At 47.9% G+C, this 24316-nt stretch overlaps 1 protein-coding gene across 1 annotated transcript in view; it reads left to right on the top strand.

The window, feature by feature from the left end:
* The window catches only part of LOC146855235 (cadherin-related family member 4-like), a 767858-nt gene that overhangs the window by 620299 nt on the left and 123243 nt on the right, over positions 1–24316 (top strand). The window lies entirely within an intron of this gene.

Genomic DNA, 24316 nt, shown 5'->3' with positions numbered 1-24316 from the left:
TATGCCACGAGTATGTCACTGTTAGAGTCGGGGATCTCTGGTTGGCGCAAGGTTGCCCTTGTGTCAAGCAGGAACCCTCTCCTCCACGTCAGGGCGCAGGATAACCCCTCGCGAATGACCCTTGCTCACCCTCTAGGTGCGTGGCGTGAGCAGCCAAGGCGATTCCTCAGGCGTTGTTGGTTAAGCACTTACAATCATACATACAGTAAATACATCAATCCCCCCAGAAACGGACACCAGACTTGGGTATATATAAAAATACGCTTCTTTATGTAAAAATAGGTATATATATCTCAGCAGTCTTATCACAAGACCAATAACTTTTTCGCTAGGCCACCAGGTTGTAAAGCGGGCAAATGTTCTTTGTTCGTAGCTTCAAATGGAGACCTTGTAGTCTCTTGCAAATGTTACTTGTGGTTCCAGTACTCACAGAGATCGGCTCCTGCGAACGGGGAAATAAGGCGTTGCGGGCCCCGAGCCCGATACTGGAACTTCTTTCGTGATGTGGAGAGTCGGCACAGGTCGGTGCGACTCTCAGCTTGGGAAGTGTTCTTGGGTCCTCAATCAGCAGGTGTGGGCACGTAGGCAGGCGCGGCCAGTGACCCTTTAGCACGGCGGTGCCGGAGGGTCTCCACAGCGGGGGCAGCGTGGCCTGAGATGTCCGGGGATAGCGAAGCGGGGTCGCAGGGCACGGTCAGTGCAGCTGGATGACCCGGCGTAGATCACAGTCGTCGGACGGCTTCCGGCGGGAGGGGTGATAGCGCGGTCAGCGTGCTCCAGTAGCAGGCGGTGACAGGGATGCAGGCGGCCCGGCCCGGGGACAGAGAGCGGCTCTGGACGGAGTGGGGCTCTCACGGGTTTGAGGCAGGCAAGCTTCTGAGTGTCACGGCCCTAGGAGGGGCGATGAGGGGCGCAGTCTCTTTCCAGCGGGATGCACACACGGCTCGAATTGGAGGACGAGCAAAAGCACAGAGAACCCACTGGTCCTGGGGTTCAGTTCAGGGGGCAAGCTCAGATCAAGCCCTTGGAGAATGTTCAAGCACAAAGTAGCAAAGTCTTTTCAGTAAGTCTCTTCCTCTCCTTTCTCAGCAAGGCAAGCAGCAGGCCAGCTCCTCCAGCGTCTTCTTCTCCTTCTAGTCGGGCAGAGGTTCTTTGTGGTAAACAGGATTCTGATTTCTTAGGAGCCAGGCTCCTACTTTTATACCATGATTCTTTTGTTCTTTAGCGCCAGGGGGCCTGGGCCTGGCTCAGTCCAGTTCTGGAGCACTTTGTTATGGTGACTCTGCTCTTTCCTTTCAGCAGCAGGGCAGAGACATCAGCCGCTCCACAGGGGGCGGCGCTGGCTTTGTGGTGGCAGAGCACAGGTCTATTCAAGAGTCAAGGTGTACTCCTCCCACCCATCCAGGTGTCACCTCTCTACCCACCACCTGGCAGCCAACCTGTCTCTGGGGATTCCCCAACCCTGCTCCTTACTGTTGCTAGGCAGAACACACACACACAGCAGAGGCGGACTGAGATGGTCAGGTCAGTAAATACTAACTTTCTAAAAGTAGTATTTACAAACCCAGGATATTAAAATAAACTTGGCTAGAAGAAGTATTTTATTATTCTGAGTTCAGGCATACTAAACTTGGCATTCTACCATGCTCTATGAGTCCACTGGGGTCACAGCGTGTAGCGACTCCAGCAGCCCATTCTGGCCTATGGAGAGCAGGTAGCCTTCAATAGTGAAAAACGGAAAGGGCTGTAATTCACTACTAAGACATGCCACACACATCAGGGCATGTCCTACCTTATGCCTACAATGCACCCTGCCCTTGGGCCTACCAGAGGGGTGGCTAATATGTAGGTAAGGGAAGGTTTAGGGACTGGCAAGTGGGGGCACTTGCACAGTCAGCGCGACGGTCCCGGACCGCGCACAGGGTCTGCGGTGGCAGACCCTAGACACATTTTACAAGGCCGCTTTCTGTGGGTGGCGCAACCAGCGCTGCAAGCCCACCAGCAGCATTGGCATTCACAAGCCCTGGCACCCCTGGTGCACTCTACTGGGGACTGACAGTGAATCCAATAAACCAATCATGGACATCAATTACAGGTACACTTTACCTAGGGAGCACTTGCACTGCGGCACGGATTAGCCGTGGCGCAGTGCCCTGAGCGGACAACACCAGCAAAACAATCGAGGCACACCATCAAAAAGTGGAAGGGAAACTCACGCCAAGGTGCCAGGTCTAACACGTGTCCCCTCCAGCTGAAATGTGGGGAGAACTACCCTTGCCCATGGGGTTCCTCGTCACTAAGGCGGAAATACCTGGACAGACCGTCAGCGTTGGCGTGATCTGTACCAGGACGGTGTTCCACCGTAAAGTCCATACCCTGTAGGGAGATGGACCACCTCAACAGCTTCGGGTTCTCACCCCTCATTTGCATCAACCATCTGAGGGGCCTGTGGTCCGTCTGAACCCGGAAGTGAGACCCAAACAAGTAGGGTCTTAGCTTCTTCAGCGCCCAGACCACAGCAAATGCTTCTCGCTCAATTGCACTCCACCTACTTTCCCGTGGAAGTAACCTCCTACTGATGAAGGCTACGGGTTGGTCCCAGCCCTCCTCAGTCATCTGTGAGAGAACAGCCCCTACACCATGCTCTGAAGCGTCTGTCTGCACTAGGAATTCCTTGGAGAAGTCAGGGGGCAAGAGCACGGGCGCCGTGCACATGGCAGTCTTCAGGGTGTCGAAAGCTTTCTGACAGGTGTCAGTCCAAATCACGTTCCTGGGCTGCTTCTTGGAAGTCAGCTCTGTCAAGGGGGCAACAATCGTTCCATAGCCCTTGACAAACCTCCTGTAGTACCCAGTGAGCCCCAGGAAGGCCCTCACTGCGGTCTGCGTCTTGGGGGGTTCCCAAGCCAGGATAGTCTCAATTTTGGGTTGCAAGGGTGCCACCTTGCCACTCCCCACTTGGTGTCCCAAGTACACCACGGAACCCTGCCCGATCTGGCACTTGCTTGCCTTGATCGTGAGGCCTGCTCGGTGCAGAGCCATCAACACTTCCCAGAGGTGGCGCAGGTGTTCGGGCCAGGTGGCACTGAACACTGCGATGTCATCCAGGTAGGCGGCACTGAACGCATCCAGCCCAACCAGTACCTGGTTGACCAACCTCTGAAAGGTGGCAGGGGCATTCTTCATTCCAAATGGCATGACTCGGAACTGGAAGTGCCCATCTGGAGTAGAGAATGCTGACCTCTCTTTGGCCCCATCGGTCAAGGCGATCTGCCAGTACCCAGACGTTAAATCAAACGTGCTGAGGAACCGGGCAGCCCCCAGCCGATCAATGAGCTCATCAGCTCTGGGGATGGGGTGCGCGTCAGTCTTCGTTACTGAATTGAGTGCTCTGTAGTCCACACAGAACCGGAGTTCAGGTGTGGCTCCCGGCACAGCAGCTTTGGGGACCAAGACCACGGGGCTGGACCAAGGACTGCTGGAGGACTCAACCACCCCTAGCGCAAGCATTTTGGAGACCTCCTCCTTAATGCAAGCTCTGACCCTGTCAGTTACCCTGTAAGCCTTGTGCTTCACAGGTAAGCTGTCTCCTGTGTCCACATCATGGACGCACCAATCTGTGACACCAGGAACCAGGGAGAACCTATCGGGAAACTGCCCCAGCAAGTGGCGGCAATCTTCCTGTTGTTCGGGCGTCAGGGTGGGTGAGAGGTTAACTCCATCCACTGACCCATCTTTCTCAGAGGCCACTAAGAGGTCAGGAAGAGGCTCGGTCTCCTCTTCCATTCCATCATCAGTGGCCAGCAGCATGCCCACTTCGGTCCTCTCTAAGTGGGGCTTAAGGCGGTTAACATGTAGGACCCTCAAAGGGTTCCTGGGAGACCGCATGTCCACCAAGTAGGTGATAGGACTTTTGCGCTCCACAACCTCAAATGGTCCTGTCCACTTATCCTGAAGTGCACAAGGCTCCACTGGGGCCAAGACCCACACCTTTTGTCCAGGTTGAAGCTCTACCAGAGTGGCATTCCGGTCGTACCACCGCTCCATCTCCTCCTGGCTGGCTTCCAGATTTGCCTCAGCAAGTTGCCTGAAACGCCTAGTCTGGTTTCGGAAGGTCAGCATGTAACTATATACATTCTGGGGAGGTTTCCTGGGAGATTGCTCCCAGCCTTCCTTTACCAAACTCAGAGGTCCTCTTACCGGGTGACCATACAGAAGCTCAAAGGGGCTTAACCCTAGAGACTTCTGTGGCACCTCTCGGTAAGCGAAGAGCAGGCATGGCAAGAGGACGTCCCACTTACGCCTCATTGGACCGTCCAGGCCCATGATCATGCCTTTGAGGGTTCGGTTGAATCTCTCAACCAACCCATTTCCTTGGGGGTGGTAAGGAGTGGTGAACTTGTAAGTTACCCCACACTCCTTCCACAGGGATTTCATATACGTGGATATGAAATTGGTCCCCCTGTCGCTCACCACCTCTAGAGGGAATCCCACTCGGGAGAAAATTCCCATCAGTGCCCGTCCCACCACGGGGGCTGTCACTGTCCTCAGAGGGATGACTTCAGGGTACCGGGTGGCATGGTCCACCAAGACCAGGATGAACCTGTTGCCCAGGGCTGTCTTGGGGTCCAGAGGCCCCACAATATCAATACCCACTCGTTGGAATGGCGTACCGACCACAGGGAAAGGTTGCAGAGGAGCCTTGTGCTTCCCTCCGCTCTTACCACTTGCCTGGCAAGTCTGACAGGTTCGGCAGTATGAATCTGAATTCTTATGCATTTGGGGCCAGTAAAAGTGGGTGACAAGCCTGTCATAGGTCTTGTCCATCCCCAAATGTCCTGCTAAAGGCACATCATGAGCCAGCCCCAGTAGGAAGGTTCTGAACTTCTGGGGTACCACCAGCACATGGGCTGACCCAGGTTCAGCAGCCTTAGGCTCGGAATACAGGAGGTCACTCTCCCAGTACACGTAGTGTGTTTTGGCCTGAACACCATTGGCCTGGTCTGCAGCCTGCTGCCGCTTACCCACGAGAGAAGGGCATTCTTTCTGCTCCCTGCAGAATTCCTCCCTGGAGGGACCTCCTTCTTGCTGCCAATGGGTCAGCTCAGGCAGGTCTCCCAGTTCGGCAATCTGTTCCCCGGTAGGCTCCAGAGCATCCCCCTCAGGGTCTACTTCCTCCTGGGCCGTGGGAACTTCGGGGGCCGGTTTCCCGCGCCTCCTGTGCCTTCTCCCTAAGGCCGGTTCCTGGACCTCTCCCTCAGGCTCCAGGACCCTCTCAACACCCCTACTGGCTGCCATGGACCAGGTGGTCACGCACGCCCAGTCGGGTAGACCCACCATCCTCAGATGCGTGGTCTTCTCCACCTTTTCCCAAGGGGAGCTCTCCAGGTCGTTCCCTAGCAGACAGTCTACAGGCATGTCAGTTCTCACAGCGACTTGTAGAGTACCAGAGACCTCCCCCCACTCAAAGGGAACTTGAGCCATTGGACAACGACTCTCTATGTTGTCAGCATTGACAACCCTACAGTAGGCATTGGGTACAATCTGCTCTTGAGACACCAGGTGTTGCCTCACCGAGGTCACGCTGGCTCCTGTATCTCTAAGAGCCTCAACCTTCTTTCCATTGATGGTCACTACTTGCCCATATTTCTTAGTGTTAGAGGGCAAGTAAGTCTCGGGGACCATCTCACTGTCTCTTAGCGAGACTAGGGTCATCTGCCCGGGACCCCCACCCTCCTGGACTGCTACCTCCTCCCCAAAGTTAACACTAGCTACTTGCCGGGGTGGAGCACCAGTGGGTGCGGTCTTACCAAACAGGCGACACTTAGGATCAGAGGCAATGTGACCCGGGTCACCACACCTATAACAATTGAAGGGCCCCTTTGGAACAGGTCTACCTGTCGGGGCCCCGTTCTGCTGCGGGGGTGGGGGAGGCTGAGAACCCTTCTGCTGGTTCCCTTGGGGATTACTTTGGGGGCCTTTTTGGAACCCTTTCTGTTTACCCCTGTCCCCCCCACTCTTCTGCTGGGGACCCTGCCCACCTTTGGCGGAGTCTCCCACTTGACCCTTGTGGACCCTGGTGCTGAGCCAGCGGTCCGCCTCCTCAGCAAGCTTCCTCGGGTTAGACAGCTTGCTATCAATCAGGTGCTGGCGTAGCTCAGGAAAACATTGACTGGACAAGTGCTCCCATGCAATTAAATCAAGCAGCCCTTGATAATCATTCACTTTGCTACCCTTCACCCAACCATCCAGTGCTCTGCAGAAAAAGGTTACATACTCCACATACGTACTCTCAGGGATCTTCTTAGTCTCCCTGAAACTCTGTCTATATAGCTCAGGAGTTAACCCATACCTGGTCATTAAAGCTTCCTTCATATGGGGGTATGAGGTCTGGACTTCTAAGGGCAAATCTAACAGTGTGTCCCGCCCTTCAGCAAGGAACCTTCCCCACAACCCCGCTCCCCAGTCTTTCTCAGGGACCCGGTGTGAGGACATGGCCACCTCGTAGGCTCTAAACCACTGCCCTATGTCATCCTTTCTAAAATACTCCTTCACTACATCTTTGGGGATGTACACCTTGGACTCTACCTGCACCGGTGGAGTGCTGCCACCAGAAGGAGCGGTGTCCAAACTTTTCGCCTTCAGCTCCAACTCCTTCAATCTTATATCATGATCCATTTGGCGTTGTTGCGCCTCCAGGGCCAACTTCTGCTTTTCCATTTTCATTTGTCCTGCCAACTTTGCCATCTCCATTGCATGCGCCCTGTCTGCTGCCCTGTCTGCCAGCTCCTCTGGCGACCGGACTCTGCTGGGCTCCTCAAGGTTGTCGGGTGGAACGATGTCCCCCGCATTCCGTGGGTCTCTTGACTCCTTCCAGGCTCTCAGCGCCTTGGTGTACTGGGTCTTCCTCTTGAATCCAGCATGGGGGACTCGGAATTTTACACTGTAGCCTTTCAATTGCTCCATCGAGTAGCCTTCCAGTCTCTCCCAATCCACCTCATCTATTCCAGAAATCACAGAGAGCGCTCTTCCAGCAGAGAGTGAGCCAGGCATGGTTGCAGTAATGGCAGATGTCTCAACAAAGTTCCAAAAATGAAAACCTGTGGCTGCGTTATTTGGTCTGCTCTCACTTTCTGGTGATTAATAATTCACTGTATGCAAATTACAAGTGCAAATCCGAAATCCCACCGCTGCCACCAATGTTAGAGTCGGGGATCTCTGGTTGGCGCAAGGTTGCCCTTGTGTCAAGCAGGAACCCTCTCCTCCACTTCAGGGCGCAGGATAACCCCTCGCGAAGGACCCTTGCTCACCCTCTAGGTGCGTGGCGTGAGCAGCCAAGGCGATTCCTCAGGCGTTGTTGGTTAAGCACTTACAATCATACATACAGTAAATACATCAATCCCCCCAGAAACGGACACCAGACTTGGGTATATATAAAAATACGCTTCTTTATGTAAAAATAGGTATATATATCTCAGCAGTCTTATCACAAGACCAATAACGTTTTCGCTAGGCCACCAGGTTGTAAAGCGGGCAAATGTTCTTTGTTCGTAGCTTCAAATGGAGACCTTGTAGTCTCTTGCAAATGTTACTTGTGGTTCCAGTACTCACAGAGATCGGCTCCTGCGAACGGGGAAATAAGGCGTTGTGGGCCCCGAGCCCGATACTGGAACTTCTTTCGTGATGTGGAGAGTCGGCACAGGTCGGTGCGACTCTCAGCTTGGGAAGTGTTCTTGGGTCCTCAATCAGCAGGTGTGGGCACGTAGGCAGGCGCGGCCAGTGACCCTTTAGCACGGCGGTGCCGGAGGGTCTCCACAGCGGGGGCGGCGCGGCCTGAGATGTCCGGGGATAGCGAAGCGGGGTCGCAGGGCACGGTCAGTGCAGCTGGATGACCCGGCGTAGATCACAGTCGTCGGACGGCTTCCGGCGGGAGGGGTGATAGCGCGGTCAGCGCGCTCCAGTAGCAGGCGGTGACAGGGATGCAGGCGGCCCGGCCCGGGGACAGAGAGCGGCTCTGGACAGAGTGGGGCTCTCACGGGTTTGAGGCAGGCAAGCTTCTGAGTGTCACGGCCCTAGGAGGGGCGATGAGGGGCGCAGTCTCTTTCCAGCAGGATGCACACACGGCTCGAATTGGAGGACGAGCAAAAGCACAGAGAACCCACTGGTCCTGGGGTTCAGTTCAGGGGGCAAGCTCAGATCAAGCCCTTGGAGAATGTTCAAGCACAAAGTAGCAAAGTCTTTTCAGTAAGTCTCTTCCTCTCCTTTCTCAGCAAGGCAAGCAGCAGGCCAGCTCCTCCAGTGTCTTCTTCTCCTTCTAGTCGGGCAGAGGTTCTTTGTGGTAAACAGGATTCTGATTTCTTAGGAGCCAGGCTCCTACTTTTATACCGTGATTCTTTTGTTCTTTAGCGCCAGGGGGCCTGGGCCTGGCTCAGTCCAGTTCTGGAGCACTTTGTTATGGTGACTCTGCTCTTTCCTTTCAGCAGCAGGGCAGAGACATCAGCCGCTCCACAGGGGGCGGCGCCGGCTTTGTGGTGGCAGAGCACAGGTCTATTCAAGAGTCAAGGTGTACTCCTCCCACCCATCCAGGTGTCACCTCTCTACCCACCACATGGCAGCCAACCTGTCTCTGGGGATTCCCCAACCCTGCTCCTTACTGTTGCTAGGCAGAACACACACACACAGCAGAGGCGGACTGAGATGGTCAGGTCAGTAAATACTAACTTTCTAAAAGTAGTATTTACAAACCCAGGATATTAAAATAAACTTGGCTACAAGAAGTATTTTATTATTCTGAGTTCAGGCATACTAAACTTGGCATTCTACCATGCTCTATGAGTCCACTGGGGTCACAGCGTGTAGCGACTCCAGCAGCCCATTCTGGCCTATGGAGAGCAGATAGCCTTCAATAGTGAAAAACGGAAAGGGCTGTAATTCACTACTAAGACATGCCACACACATCAGGGCATGTCCTACCTTATGCCTACAATGCACCCTGCCCTTGGGCCTACCAGAGGGGTGGCTAATATGTAGGTAAGGGAAGGTTTAGGGACTGGCAAGTGGGGGCACTTGCACAGTCAGCGCGACGGTCCCGGACCGCGCTCAGGGTCTGCGGTGGCAGACCCTAGACACATTTTACAAGGCCGCTTTCTGTGGGTGGCGCAACCAGCGCTGCAAGCCCACCAGCAGCATTGGCATTCACAAGCCCTGGCACCCCTGGTGCACTCTACTGGGGACTGACAGTGAATCCAATAAACCAATCATGGACATCAATTACAGGTACACTTTACCTAGGGAGCACTTGCACTGCGGCACGGATTAGCCGTGGCGCAGTGCCCTGAGCGGACAACACCAGCAAAACAATCGAGGCACACCATCAAAAAGTGGAAGGGAAACTCACGCCAAGGTGCCAGGTCTAACAGTCACTATAATACCATCCCTGGACACGTGTTTCGAGGTAATTGCCTCTCGTCAGCAGGGAGCAGGTAGGTATGTGGGGTGCCAAGTAGACTGCCAAAATATTAAAGGTAAAGTACCTCTCACGGCGCACAGGTGCGGAACCAAGGCTCGTCAGCCCAAATCGCTCGAGGGAGCTTAAATACATAAACATAGTAGGTCGCACACTGCTCGTCATACCAGCAAATAGCCCCATAGAACTCTGGATAATGTAGTGGCAACGGTGAGTACGCCTATGCCACGAGTATGTCACTATAATGCCATCCCTGGACACGTGTTTCGAGGTAATTGCCTCTCGTCAGCAGGGAGCAGGTAGGTATGTGGGGTGCCAAGTAGACTGCCAAAATATTAAAGGTAAAGTACCTCTCACGGCATAGGCGTACTCACCGTTGCTACTACATTATCCAGAGTTCTATGGGGCAATTTGCGGGTATGATGAGCAGTGTGCGACCTACTTTGTTAATGTATTTAAGCTCCCTCGAGCGATCTGGGCTGACGAGCCTTGGTTCCGCACCTGCGCGCCGGTAGAGGTATTTTACCTTTAAATATTTTGGCAGTCTACTTGGCACCCCACATACCTACCTGCTCCCTGCTGACGAGAGGCAATTACCTCGAAACACGTGTCCAGGGATGGCATTATAGTGACACACTCGTGGCATAGGCGTACTCACCGTTGCTACTACATTATCCAGAGTTCTATGGGGCAATTTGCGGGTATGACGATCAGTGTGCGACCTACTTTGTTAATGTATTTAAGCTCCCTCGAGCGATTTGGGCTGACGAGCCTTGGTTCCGCACCTGCGCGCCGGTAGAGGTATTTTACCTTTACATATTTTGGCAGTCTACTTGGCACCCCAAATACCTACCTGCTCCCTGCTGACGAGAGGCAATTACTTTGAAACACGTGTCCAGGGATGGCATTATAGTGACACACTCGTGGCATAGGCGTACTCACCGTTGCTACTACATTATCCAGAGTTCTATGGGGCAATTTGCGGGTATGACGAGCAGTGTGCGACCTACTTTGTTCAGGCATTAGGAATAGCTCCAGCTTTGTTGTAGATCTGTTTTTTTGGAAGAATAATATCAAGAGACTTAGTTAACCCGTTATTTAAGTCATCATTTGCTATGGCTGGGTTCGTTTTAAAATCAGGCCTGGTATCTTCCAAGGTGGTTACCCAAGATTTAGTAGGTAGTTTTGACCACACCCGTACTAGTTTGCTGGTTCTCACAACTGGAGTGGTGTCTTCCTGTGTTATCCATAAAAAAGGAATAAGATAATGGTCTGACCAAAGCACCGGAAAAGGGTCCTTGACAGGAAAATTGGGGTCGAGAAGATGGCCTTTACAGTGGGTAGGACTGTTCACTAACTGAATAAGTTGAAGCGTCTCTAGCCCTTCTACTAATTCCATTACAGAGGGGAGTAGAGAATCATCAAAGTGAAAGTTAAAATCCCCAAGCAAAGTGAAATTAGGGAGGGAACTAGCTAAATTGCCAACGATATCAGGAAGATCCTTACAAAAAGTACCTGATGAACCTGGGGACGATAGACTAAGATCCCTGAGAACGTCCTGACATGGGAGATACCTAGATTTAAAAAATGCTTTCACAATCAGGTAGTGGGTTTAGGGCGAGGCGGCAATTTAATTTGTCCTTATAAACGATGGCAAGACCTCCTCCTCTCCCTGAAACACGGTCCAGTCTTGGTATGGCATGGCTCGGTGGAAGGGTTTGAACAATTAACGGGTCAGCATCTTTATTTAACCATGTTTCTGTTAAAAAAAGTACATCAACGCTTTCTTCTTGTAATAATAGGAAGATTTCCAGTGAGTGTTTAGTCATTGAGCAGCAATTTACTAGAAGCATTTTATCTATGGGGGGGAACAAGCGCGGGACACAATTTAAAATGACAGGCGTGGCAACGCTTAGTAAAACTATCAAGTGACATAGAATGTGTACACTCACTTTTAAGAGTTCCTTCGTAGGAGTTGAGCACCTCCTTGGTGTAAACATACTCAGTTCTCAGACAACCGGCAGGGGTTCTGGCGCCTGGCCCCAGCTGGGCGCAGTCGGGCTTGCCTTACGCACGCCTTTGGTGTTCCAGCGATGCGCCCGCTGCACGCGTCCGGTGTGCGGTCGCGTCATCGGCCCTTTTTAATGCCGAGCCTCCCCCCCCCCCCCGCCGGAGCTTTGAACACAGCTCCTCAAATATGCAAAATCGCAGTAGCAGCAAAAGTTACAATTCCCAGTGTTACTGATCATGGTTACAGGCGCCGCTGCGCGGTCGCGTCATCGGCCCTTTTTAATACCGAGCAAGCGTGCCAATGTGTAAAGACTGGTGAACTGACCTAGTCTGTCGCTGTGCACTGTTCAGCCCCCTTAATTTAAGTGCAAAGTGCAGATTAAAAATCACAATTTAAAATAGAAGGAATAAAATCAATTCTGGCATACATCCAGTTAAGAAGATATGCATGACTATATAAGTACCTTGTCACACACCACACAATGTATGAGTCATTATTGACATCTTTTTCATTTTATTAAGAAGTAAATAGTGCAAAAATGTGGTCCCATCTCCACCAACCGGCAACTGTGTGCACTATGTCTGCATCATTTTCATCATCCTCTTCCACTTAATGTGGGATTTTAGTATTATTGTCCCGTAGCACATTGGTTTTTAGACAGATGCTATGCAATTTTGCACATACTAAGATGATCTTGCAGATCACAGGAGATGAGTACAGCAGTCTACTCCCTGATTTATCCAGGCAGCGAAAACTCAACTTTAGGACAGCAAACATTTAGGGGTGGGCAGAATTTGCGTAGTCGCGCTACGCTAAGCTCCGCGAAACGGTAAAAATCTCCGCGAGCACACAAAAGTTCAGCGAACACGCGGAATTGCTGGTTCCGCCCATTCGCAATGCTTTTTTCCTGTTCGCAAACGCTGTTTGCGTGCTCCGGGAGAAATATCTAGCGAACACGCATTTTGAAAGCGCAAACAAGCAAAAAATTCCGCAAAGCCGCGGATCGTGGATTTTTTGGCAATTGCGCATTCTCTGTTTAGTTATCTAAGACACTTTTACAGCATTATGTGTGTGTCCGTGAAAGTTCAACCTCAGCCAACAGGATAAATAAAATGATCACAGCTGCAGTGGAGTACAAAAACACTTTTTTTGTGGAAGCACACAACTTCTGCCCAATTAAAACATGTACTTCTGGTTCTCAACATGTGGGTGGCACTAAGGTCACGATAATATGAATCAAAGAATGTATGAAAAATAATGGTTTAATGCACACTCTTTGTCTGGTGAGGGCAATGAAGACGTTTATTTTAAGTTGCATCATTCTCAATTGTCATAGCAAAATCATTGCCACGCACCACTGCTCTGTGCTTGGACAGACATTTATTTTTTACCACAGCTGAACTCTTTTTGGCTTAACAGCAATTTAAGGGCCCAGCCTGCTTAATATAGGGCTTCAGGTGGCCATCAATACCCAATTAACTAAATACATTTGCAGTCCACTGTATCAACCTTCTCAGAGCAGACAGTCTTCAAAGCACCAACTACCATTGTGCAAATGGTATTTGAATTAACATCATCAGTCCTAGAACAAGTTATGAGCATTGAGATTCAAGTGAGTGGCTGAAGCAAAACATCCTCCTGTTTTCTGCTGCAGGTAGTGAATTATTTTCTTCAAATAGATATGCAGGCACCGTTTTCTTCTTTCATGTTCTAGGCATGTATCCAAGTGCCAATGCACTAAACTAAGGTTCCTAAAATTAGTACATCGATGCCACTAGAAGATAACCCATTCACATCTGCAAATAGTTACACACATACTCCACAGCCCTTTTTCTTCACAGTGGCAGTGACTAGGCGGGTTGTGCAATGGCACTATGATTTTCTAAGAATTATTTTTCATTTGCTGGCTTTTACTGCTGGAGGAGAACCAATAATTATGTGCATAAGGTTTTTTCAGAAGTTGGCTCTGTATATAATATACCAAAGTGAGGTATAGTGTACACAGAGTCCAGTGGAACCCCAATGGTAGGCAGCGGTAAGGTTAGATGAAACCTTACTCTGTATTTGTGGTAGTGTGGTCGAGCAGTAAGGCAGTATCAGAGGACAGTGTTGAGCATTTGTTGTACACACTCAGTCAGCAAATTAATTCACACACTCAAAGACTGAACTTCAGACCAATTGTTTTTGTATAAAAATATTTTGAGGGTTATTTTATTTCTAGAACTAAGCAAGCCTGGCACAGGTAAGCAATAAATACTTTACAGTAGTAAATGCTGATTGTAAAACAGTTCAATTGCAATTGTAAATGTACTATGGTTTGAATTACAGTATTGTTTCAGAGAAATGCAATCACTTGTAAATTCAGTACATAAACTTGAATGGGCTTTTCAGTAAAATAGCAGGTAAGTTGCTTTTGGATTACTTTTCTTATTCAGTGCTGTATGCCTGGATGCAGCACTGGGACTGAGTAAAAGCGTTTTTGTTAAATCGTACAATTTTAAAGAATTACTTTAGGTTTCAAAACTCCACACTGTCAATGTTATACAATGGAGGAAAATATGGTTATTGGTTTTTAGGTAAGTAATTGGTGTTTGGAGTTGAGGTTCTGGGGTTAGACTCAGGGGTCCCCCAGGGTCAGTGATGCACTCTTGTTACACCCTGAGCAGCACTAGGGTGGCCAGGTGCAGAGTGTTGAGGCCCAACGTTATCCAATATGGGATAGGGGGCCTCCGGTTGGTGGCAAGCAGGCCACTGGGTTTTGGGAGCAAAGCTCCTGGACTTTAGCTCAGGGCAAATTGGAAAACAAATTAGCACCAAAGGTGCTCCCTCAGCGGCACTAGGGCGGCCGGGTGCAGGGTGTTGTTTTGATGTCGGATGCCCTGTTGTTTCCAATGGAGAACCTCTGGTTTGCAAAAGCACTGCAGGCAGGGAGACGAAGGACTTCTGGGTGCAACCATCACTTCAAGAGGTAAGTTGGGAAGTTAGAGGTTGGTTAGGTACCATCGGTTTGGGCATACAATGCTGTGGGGCATCGGGTGCAAGGGTGCCTTTTCGGGTCGGATTTTCTTACCAGCTCCTGGTCGCGGTTAGAGGTGCTTCTGGATTTAGGCTGCAGGCATCGGCTGAAGGTTTGAGGCTGGTCAGGGTTCGCCGGATCTTGGTTCAGGATCGCCGGGGTGACCTCCTCAGGGTGTTTGCCCACTCGAGCTCGGGCTGTGGACGGCAGGTGCAGAGTGGGGCTGATTTGCGGTCTCTGGCGGCTGCCAGAGGTTGCAGTCGAACAAATCCAGTGTTCACAGGAGAAGCAGTCTTTGGAAGTGAATGCAGGCAGGTCCTCCAGGGTTTTGGAGGTTGCTGGCTGCAGGACACACTGGGATTTCGCAAGAGCAGGTTCAAGGGGGAGACAGGCCCATAGGGCTAAGGCCAAGTCTTCCTCTTGTTAGCTGCTGCACGACTGTTCGGTCCATCTTCTTCTTTTCTTCTTGTTTCTTGACTGGATCTGAGGAAGCAAGGTTCAAGGGTGCCCCTAAATACTAGATTTAGGGGCGTTACAGGTAGGTAAAGGGCAGGGACCAATGGGTCCCCTCCTGGGATGGGTACACCCCCTATTATGCCACCCTCCAGTGGGGGGCATGAGCCTGTCCCTGGTTGGCCGAGTCCTCCCATGGCGTGGACTGAGAGTTATGCTTCACCTCGCCTCCCCCACCTGAGGGGTGGAGTTGGCAGAGGTGGGCACACCTCTCTTCCTCACTTGTTTTTCCCTCAGGTCCTCCCACCCAAGGTGGGGGTCAGAACCAGTGGGGACCAGTTGCTGAAAGCAGCGATTGGCCTGGGGAAGCTCACAAAGGCGGCAAGCCTTTGAAGCTTCCCCTTCGTGAACCCTGCCCATCCGGGGGGAAAGGCTTGGCACCTTGTCCCCAAATGTGCATTGTTTTAGGCCCCAGAGAGCAGCAGGCTCTACACCCAGGGATCCAGAAACATGTCTGGTGGTGGCAGCTGAAAGCAGCCACTTAGCCTGGACACTAGGTGGTGGGTTCATTTTCAGGGGGCATCTCTAAGATGCCCTCTGTGTGCATTTTTCATTAAATCCCACACTGGCATCAGTGTGGGTTTAATGTGCTTAGAAGTTTGATACCAAACTTCTCAGTTGTCAGTGTAGCCATTATGGTGCTGTGGAGTTCGTAATGACAAACTCCCAGCACCATATACTCTTAATGGCAACACTGCACTTACAATGTCCAAGAAAGGACTTAGACACTGTAGGGGTACAGGGCTCATGCACCTGTACCCTCACCACTGGTATAGTGCACCGAGCTAGAGGGGTGACTGACCTACGCCAGAGCAGTGGGTTGTAGGCATGGCACACAGAGATCTATGCCATGTCGACTCTTCACTTTGTTCTGCATCAAAACATGCAGCCTGCAAAGGCAGTGTGTGAGTGTGATGGTACAGGACCTTTAATGGTGGAACAATAAGTGCTGCAGCCCTTACAGGCCTTCTCTGGTCACGTTGCCCTGGGTACCTGTGGTACCATTTACCAGGGGCTGACCTGTGGACAGAGATGCCAATTGGGTTTGTTTTGGGGAAAGAACACTGGCCCTGGGAACCTGATTGGCAGGGACCCAGGGTAATCAAGTCAAAAGGCATCAGTAGTCTGGCAAAAAGTGTGGGGGGGTTAGTCCTACAGTTGCCCCCTACCTGTAGTCACAAAGCTAGAAAGGAATGATTGTCTGTAAGGTGGGGATGAGTACTTACCAGTGACTGACATTCTCAAATTCATTCCACATATGACTTTTTTCTTTTGTTTTTTGTCTTAAAAGCAACAGGTAAGCTGAGATACCTGATTTATGCATGCCGTGCCTTAGTGCCATATGTATGGCAAATTGATGCAGCTCAGTGCAGCAAGTCAACTTTCTGTGCTGCGCTGCATCACAGGGAAAGGGCGGGAATGCACCATATTTATTCCTATACAGCGCATTCCTGTCCTTTCCCCTGTGCTGGCACACAATGGGCTGCTTAACTCCAATGCAGGTACCCTTGCACAATACAGCAATGGTGTCTATATTGCATTCAGCATTGTTCTTGGGCAGGATTGGGCACCTTCCTGCACAAAGAGAATTCCCTGAGGCATATTCCTCTTTCTATACATGCTGCAGAATTCAGAATGAAGCATGCATAGAAAGAGGAAGTAACAAAGAAAAAATAAAGATATTTCTCCTCATTACAACTACCCTGGGAAGGTTAAGCATTTTGGCACATTCGCAGGTTTACCAGTTCTGGTAAATCTGGGAATGTGTCCAAATCCATTGGAGTTGCATGGAAACACCAATGCAATGCCCATGGAATGCCCTCCCAGGGCAGAGTAACACAATGCAGTGATTTGCGCTGCCTTGCTGTGATGATGTGTAAGGGCAGAGTGTTGCATATCATGGAATTCAAAAATGTCACTCGCCTGCATTCGAAGAGTGTCAGTTATTCCTGTGCCCTCATTGTGATGGACGTGTAATGCTTTCACGAAATAAACTTCAACTTACACAATAACTATCATGTGGAGAACTTCACTACAAGTGGTGACGCGCGGAAAATACTCACTGCATTAGACAAAAGGCAGCTGCGAGGGCAGTGACCATTGCCTTCCTGAAGCAGCATGCAGTATTTCGGCAAGTTTGGATGAATTTCAAAACAGGGCCAGAGATGAGACACACTGCTAAATTAAATGCTGCTGCCCGCGGCCCCCGCAGGGGACCATCTAAAAGGGCAGCCCTTTAGTGCCATTTGAGCACAAACACCACTGCTCCTGGTCTGGTGGTTGGACTCAGGGAAGGATTTCTTCACCTTGGCGCTCTAGGCACGTCACTTCCAGCACACAGAGGTCATGGGAGGGTACTTATACCTCCCTCTGCCTCTCCAGCATCCTCTTTGCGCCAGACACACCGTCATGCATGCTCAGACTGTGGGTGGGGTTGTTGCCAATAATGGCACTATGTATTGAACCTGGACTTCAGAGTTTCATCGCTTTTAAAAGCATATCAGAAGACTTTGTTTTGTTATAAGCTGCATTCCCAAGTGTCAACGGCTTCACACTGGGCACAGACATTTCATGGCTGCACACTGAGTAATTTAATAGCGAGTAGCTGCTGTGTAGTCTGGCTGACGCGTGTACGTTTCCATCTACTCTTTGTTTACACGAGAGTGCCTGTTGTCTAGCTACATCGTAGTCTGTGTCATTGGCATTACAGAGAAACTCAACCCTTTGAAAAATTGTTTTCCTTACTGCTGTAATCAGCTCACTTCTTGCGGCTGCATGGGTATGGCTCAGCAAACTTCAGTTCCAGTAGTGGAAAGAAATGAAGGACTTACGGCAATCGCATTTGGTGGGCTCTTTGGTTCTGGAAACTTCCATTACAGCAATTTACACGCTTTATTTCTGTAAATGTTAAGGACAAGTGTGCTAGTGTATGTGCAAAGGCTCATTTCAGCGATTTGCATGCTATTATTTTAGGCAAATTCAACCTCAGCACATTTTTATCAGCAGTTGCCACACTATTATTTGGAGCAAATTCAGTCTCTACAGATTTCAGCAATTTACATGCTTCTGCATGTTATGAGCAGCTTTAATTACAAATTACATATCAGTGCATTGTTCTACATTTACCCTTTTTTTATTTTGAGTAAATACAGTATGCAAAACATATCTCCACCTGTACCATTTCTGCAAGAACCAGGTGAACCACAATTGGAATGGAAATTGTGGGTAAGATCATTTAAGGCCTATTTAAGGGCGATTGATGCATACAAGTTTAAACCCGATTTTTTTTCCCAATGTACTACTATTTAAGGGTAGAAGGCCAGAATGTCTTTGATCATTTGCCCGAGTATGAGCCCACAGATGAGGAGGAACTTGATGAATTTGATACAGCCCTTGCTCAATTATATAACTATACTAGAATACAAAAGCCTTCTGAAAGTATAGATGCCTATGTCACCACATTGAACGTCCTTGCAGCTAAGTGTGAATTTGATGATTTCACTTTACAGTTAATTAGAGATCGGCTTGTAGTAAGATGAACTTCAAAGAAAATACTGGAGCAGTTACTTGCATGTAAGAATCCATCTCAAGATAAGGCTAGAGACATAGCTAAGAGTTTAAAGAGATCTTGTGAAGATGTGAAACTTTTAGAAGAAGTGTTCAAGAAAGTGTCAATGTCAGGAGCTGTAGTGCACAAATGGATGATTGCGTCAGAACACAAGAAAATCAGGAATGTGAGTGAACCTAGGGTACCAGTGTTTCAACCACGGAAGGCTAGTTGTTGATGCAGCTCTCCAAATCACATTTCTACTTTCAAGTACTGTCCTGCACATGGTCAACAGTGCAAGAAGTGTGGTAAAGTAATACATTTCTTCAAAGTTTGCAGAGGTGGTAAGAGTAGTACTGTATGCTGTGTATTTAGTGAGGAGTACAAGGATTATAGAGAGGACATGATGACTGTAAGGAATTAGTCTTAAGTGTGAATTGTGAGAACCAGTAGGGAGCTGCTGATGTTCCTGATCCTGAAATTGTAGTGGTCATGTAAGGAAAGACATTTAAACTCCTAGTAGATACAGGAGCCCACATCACTATTATTGCACAAGACAAATTTGATCCTTTTTGGTCTAAAAAATAATTTTTATCTCCAGACATTTTGACGGTGGCTTTTTAAAACAGTAGAGTGTGCTTGATGGGTTATTTCTGGACTATCATTGAGACATTAGGGGAATCGATCAAAGGGAAAGTGTCATAGCACGCAAAGGCAGCAATGCGCTAAGGCGAGTTAATCAGGTAGAATTTAAAATGACTATAAGACCTGGGTCAGATTAGCCTGTTACCATTGAGAACAACTAAATAAAATTAGTCACTAAGGTGGAGAATTTGTGGGAGCGAGCATTTGAAAGGTATTTCAGGAGAAGTTAGGAAAGATTACGGATTTTGCTTACACTGGTAAAGCCAAGCAAGTAAACACAAGCTGTTATATAACTTTGAGTGTAAGAAAAGATCTATCAGAGATGCTGAGAGATATGTGTGAGCAGAGTATTATTGAGAAAGTGGAGGGAACCTTATGGGTATCTCCCGTGTCTTACCTAAGGAAAGGTCAGGGGAACTCAGGATGTGTGTGGACTTAAGAAGTGTCAATGGGGCCATCTGGGTTGACAATTTACCACGGCCAAGAGTTGAAGTCCTGATCAATAAAATTGGCCATTCTAGCTGGTTTACCAAACTGGATTTAAGAGCAGCTTATCGTCAAGTCAAACTGGATAAGAATTCATGTCATCTGACTGCTCTTGTCACTCCAGATGGTACTTTTCAATTCTGCAGAATGCAGTTTGGCATAGCTTCTGTGGTTGCGGTCTTTCAGAGACTAATGTCTACCATGTTCAAATAGTTCTCACAAGTAGCAGTATTACAGGGTGACATTTTGATGGTCTTGACAGTGAATCAGAACATGATCAAGCATTAAGCAAAGTCTTGAGTGTACTTGAGAACAAAGGAACAATAATACGGGAAGACACATGTGTTTTTAAAACAAGAGAAATTGAGTATTTAGGTCATGTATTTTCTATTCAGGCAGTGAAACCTAAACACTGCCATGTAAAAAGCATTGTGGATGCCCTGCTCCTAAAAATAACAGTTACTGTTTTTCTTAGGGCACTGTGAGTTTTATACCAAATTCTTGAGAAACTTTGCAAATCTAACTGAATCCTTTAGAATGCTTTAGAAGAAAGGTGCAGAATTTGAGTGGTCCAACATATGCAAGCAAACTTTGAAAACTATCAAAGAAGAAATTGTTAATGCACCAGCTTTGCAGCCATTTGTAGAAGGAAGGAGAATAGTTGTTACTGCGGATGCGTGTGAGTTTGGACTAGTAGTAGTTTTTCCCAAATGAAGGGTAATCATGAGCACACTGTAGGATTCACATCCAGGGTGTTACATCAGGCAGAGCATAAATATTCCGTAATTGGGAAAGATCTATTGACGTGTGTGTGTGGGGTGTAGAAAAATGTAAAGCTTATCTGTGGTGAAGACCATTTGTTCTAAAGACTGATCATTTCCCCTTAGTAAACATTATTTCTGGGAAGAAAATTAAATGCACTACAGCCAGAATCGCTAGATTAATAGCAACATTGTTGGAGTATACATTCACAGTACAGTATATCCCGGGAGAGAAGAATTCCAGGGCAGACTGTTTGTCCATACTTCCCATTGAAGACTCTGATGATCTGGAATGGGAGTGTGAAGCCGTTTGATTGCTCATGTAGGTGATGACAGTGTGTGCGGTAAAAATTAAGACTGGGTTGATGCGATTGAGAGGGATTGAATTTTGAAAAGGGTTTTCCCATTAGTTAAGTCTGGGTGGCCAAAAGAAAAGAACTTATCCTATGTTTTGCAAATGTTTTCGAAGGTTGTGGAAGAATTATCCTTGGAAGGCTGAGTGCTGGTGCATGAGGACAACTTGATCCCACCTTCCTGCTATAGCCAGCGCATGATTGAATTGGCACTTTTGGGTCATCTAGGTTCTACAGTGACAACAAGGAAATTTAGGGAAAATGTTTGGTGGCCAGGAATGGATGGTGGGATTGCATGCGTTGTGAAAAACTATGGGAAATGCAAAGTAAGTGATACATTCTTGATAACAGAAGGTTCTAGTGAATCAGTAACTTTATGTCCAGGTAAAGCTTGGCAACATGTTGATGTGGAAAATTTAGGACAATATCAGATTTTACCCAGCTACATGAGATATTTTGTAGTAATGATTGGCCACTTGTCTAGGTGGGTTTGAAGTGGAACCAGTTTGCGTACCTACTTCTAGAAAAGTCATTAGATATTTTCAAAGAATGTTTGGTTGAGGCGGGATCCCAGGAGAAATTTTAACGGATAATGAAGTACAATTTACCTCTGTAGAAATTACTTAATTTTTAGACATATGTGCCATAAAACACTTGAGTACACCTTTGCACCGCCTGCAAAGCAATGGGAAAATGACAGTCTTTAACAAAGTTTTAGTGTAATGTATACAATCTACAATCAGAAGTAATATGAATGTGGCAGAAGCAATCAAGGATATAGTTTTCTCACACCACACTACACCTCACACTCTAACTGGGAAAAACCCCTTTGTATTAATGACAGGGAGGAAGGCTGTAACAGAACAATGCTCTTTTTGGATGGTCCAGTTAATGCCAAAGGAAGGAAGTGTTGGAGATTGGTGGTGACATGATGAAGACAAGTCTATTCTGACTTGTTTGGCAAAAATGGCAAAACTTGGATCTGGAAAGAAAACAAAAGAGTGCAAATTGAAAATAGGAGATTGGGTGCATGTGAAAAATCCAATTATGGTTGGGAAAGGATTATTTAAGTTTAAAGAACCTATTCAGGTGTATGAATTGAGGAAGAATTCAGTAAAGGTGTCAGATAGGAATTGATGGAGCACTACTCATGTAGCATTGATTCCTGGCAATCACAATAATGTTACCAAAGTCACCAAAGAAACGTTGAAACGTGTTGAATTGAATGATCCTGCAAGAAGGAGTACTCACACCAGTGTTGCACCAAATAAATAGCAATTGTTTGTTACAAACTGTAGAAACTTAGTGGACTAGTATGCATTGTTTTAGTTGTGTATATTTATTTTGTTTTGTTTTTAGTCATTGTTTCATGTTTTCTGTTCTATATATTGTTCTAAGATGGTGGGGTAGGCTAAGGCCAGGGATAAAAGGAAAGAACAAGTTGTAATTGTTTATTAAAAGAGAGATGTGTGATGATGTGTAAGGGCATAGTCTGACACATCATGGAATGTGACAATGTCACTCTGCTGCATTTGAAGAGTGTCAGTTACTCCTATGCCCCCATTGTGATGGATGTGTAATGCTTTCTCAAAATAAACTTCAACTTACAAAATACCTCTTGTATGGAGAACTTCACTACAGGTGCGTTACTCCAGATTTATGAAGCCACTCAGGACCACGCAAAGTGTCCTTGTGTGGCTTCATAAATCTCATTTTGATTTGCATTGCGAATGCATCACATCATGTAGTGCCAATGCAACACAACTGGCCATACAAATATGGCCCCTGGTACACAATCTGTACTTCAATGATTTAGGCCATAAAGGCCCAGACTGGCCTGGGGTTAGTTTTGCTCCAATTCAGACTGAAAGCAGCCTGGCAGTTCGATTTGGATTGTTCCTACTGGTGCAGAACTAAAACTGGTTTGCATTACATTGGCCTAGGTCTGTTTTGGCACAGTAATAAAGAAGATGATGGACTACAATGTGACCATAAGTAATTAGCAATGGTGGGGATTAATTCAAACATTCATCATTGCCTTTTGATGTCATGTACAGAGCGCTTCTGCATCATCCAAGCCCACCTAATCACAGCCATGATAGCAAGTTCCTTGTCATATGGAGCCTAGGTCAATCTTTAAACAATACGGGGCAGTTTTACAAGAAACCTCCATATGAAACCCTTGCGCCACCATGGATGTGTCTTATTTACAATACGGCTCACCATGGTGCGAGGAGTGACAGCTGTATCAGAAATTCTGATGCATCTGTTGACCCAAAAGTGACGCATTGCTGGAGTTGCTCATGACAGTGACGCAACTCCAGCAATGCACCACAACAGATAGGTGAGTCCCATTTAAAAAGCCTTGCGTCATTCCTTATGCCTGGTCTGAGCAGGCATCGGGATTTTGACGCAGTGAAGGCGTAGAGAGACGCAGTGCAATGTTGTAAATTTCACTGAGTCAGTTCTACATGGCTTTTTGCATGGGAAAGCCCACCCTGCATACATTATACCTGATGCAGGTATAATGTGGCGCACTGCTTTACAACATGACACATCTCCCTAGATGCATCACGTTGTAAATGGGCTGCAATGTGACGCATAGTTTTCGCTGCCGCTGCATCACAAATAGTGACACAACGGCGGCGCAAAAGTGTTGCAGGGAGCTGTAAATATGCCCCTACCCGAGCATGTCTTGTTGAGCAGAGGAGTTGTTGAATCCGAGATATCCCTCATGAATATCATAGGGCAGACTTACTAAGTTTTTACGTCTTGGTGTATCACTTATGTAGTGCAGCCCCTATGCCAAATCATTTTAGAAATGTGTTAAGCTACGCAAATATTCTTTGTGTAGCTTTGCATGGTTTAGTGAATACACTGTAAAACAACACAGTTCTCCATTCTTTTATGTCAGGGAGGCATTCCATGTGTGGTGTATGGGGGGTTTGCATTTACCCACCCACAGATTTTGGTGCATTCCCAGATACACTAAAGCTAGTAGGCAAGAAAATTTGTCAAAATGCTATGCCTCCCTGAACTAGGCATTACAAGGAGAAATATCTTTATTTCTCCTTCTTACTTCCTCTTTCTATGCCTGCTGAATAAAGGAAGAAAATGCTGTTAAGGATCTTTTTTAGCAGGAATGTGTTCTTTCCTGCACAAAGACAATCCTGTGTGTAGCACATGCACCGCCATCCATTGTGGGTTAGACAACACACAGTATGCTTGCGATAGTAGGCAACAGAAATGCACCATATCTTAGTTGAAATGACACATTTCTGATGCTCTCATTTTACCCAAACGCAGTGCTGCAATTTTGCTTCCTTTCCTGTGTTGTGTGAAAAATGTGCAAATATGCCCACAAATGGGAATCACCCTATGCACATACAGGCAGCATTCCCATATACCTCCCTCCTTACTGAACCTAAATGTTAGAGGTTTCACGTTGATAATTTTCATAATTCTTTGGTGTTGATCGGCTCTCTTGTCAGTCAGAACAAGAGAGTGTCACATCAAATATT

The sequence above is a fragment of the Triturus cristatus genome, chromosome 4_1 (assembly GCF_964204655.1).
Source record: "Triturus cristatus chromosome 4_1, aTriCri1.1, whole genome shotgun sequence".
Lineage (NCBI taxonomy): Eukaryota > Metazoa > Chordata > Amphibia > Caudata > Salamandridae > Triturus > Triturus cristatus.
This window is presented reverse-complemented; position numbering and strand designations above follow the sequence as displayed.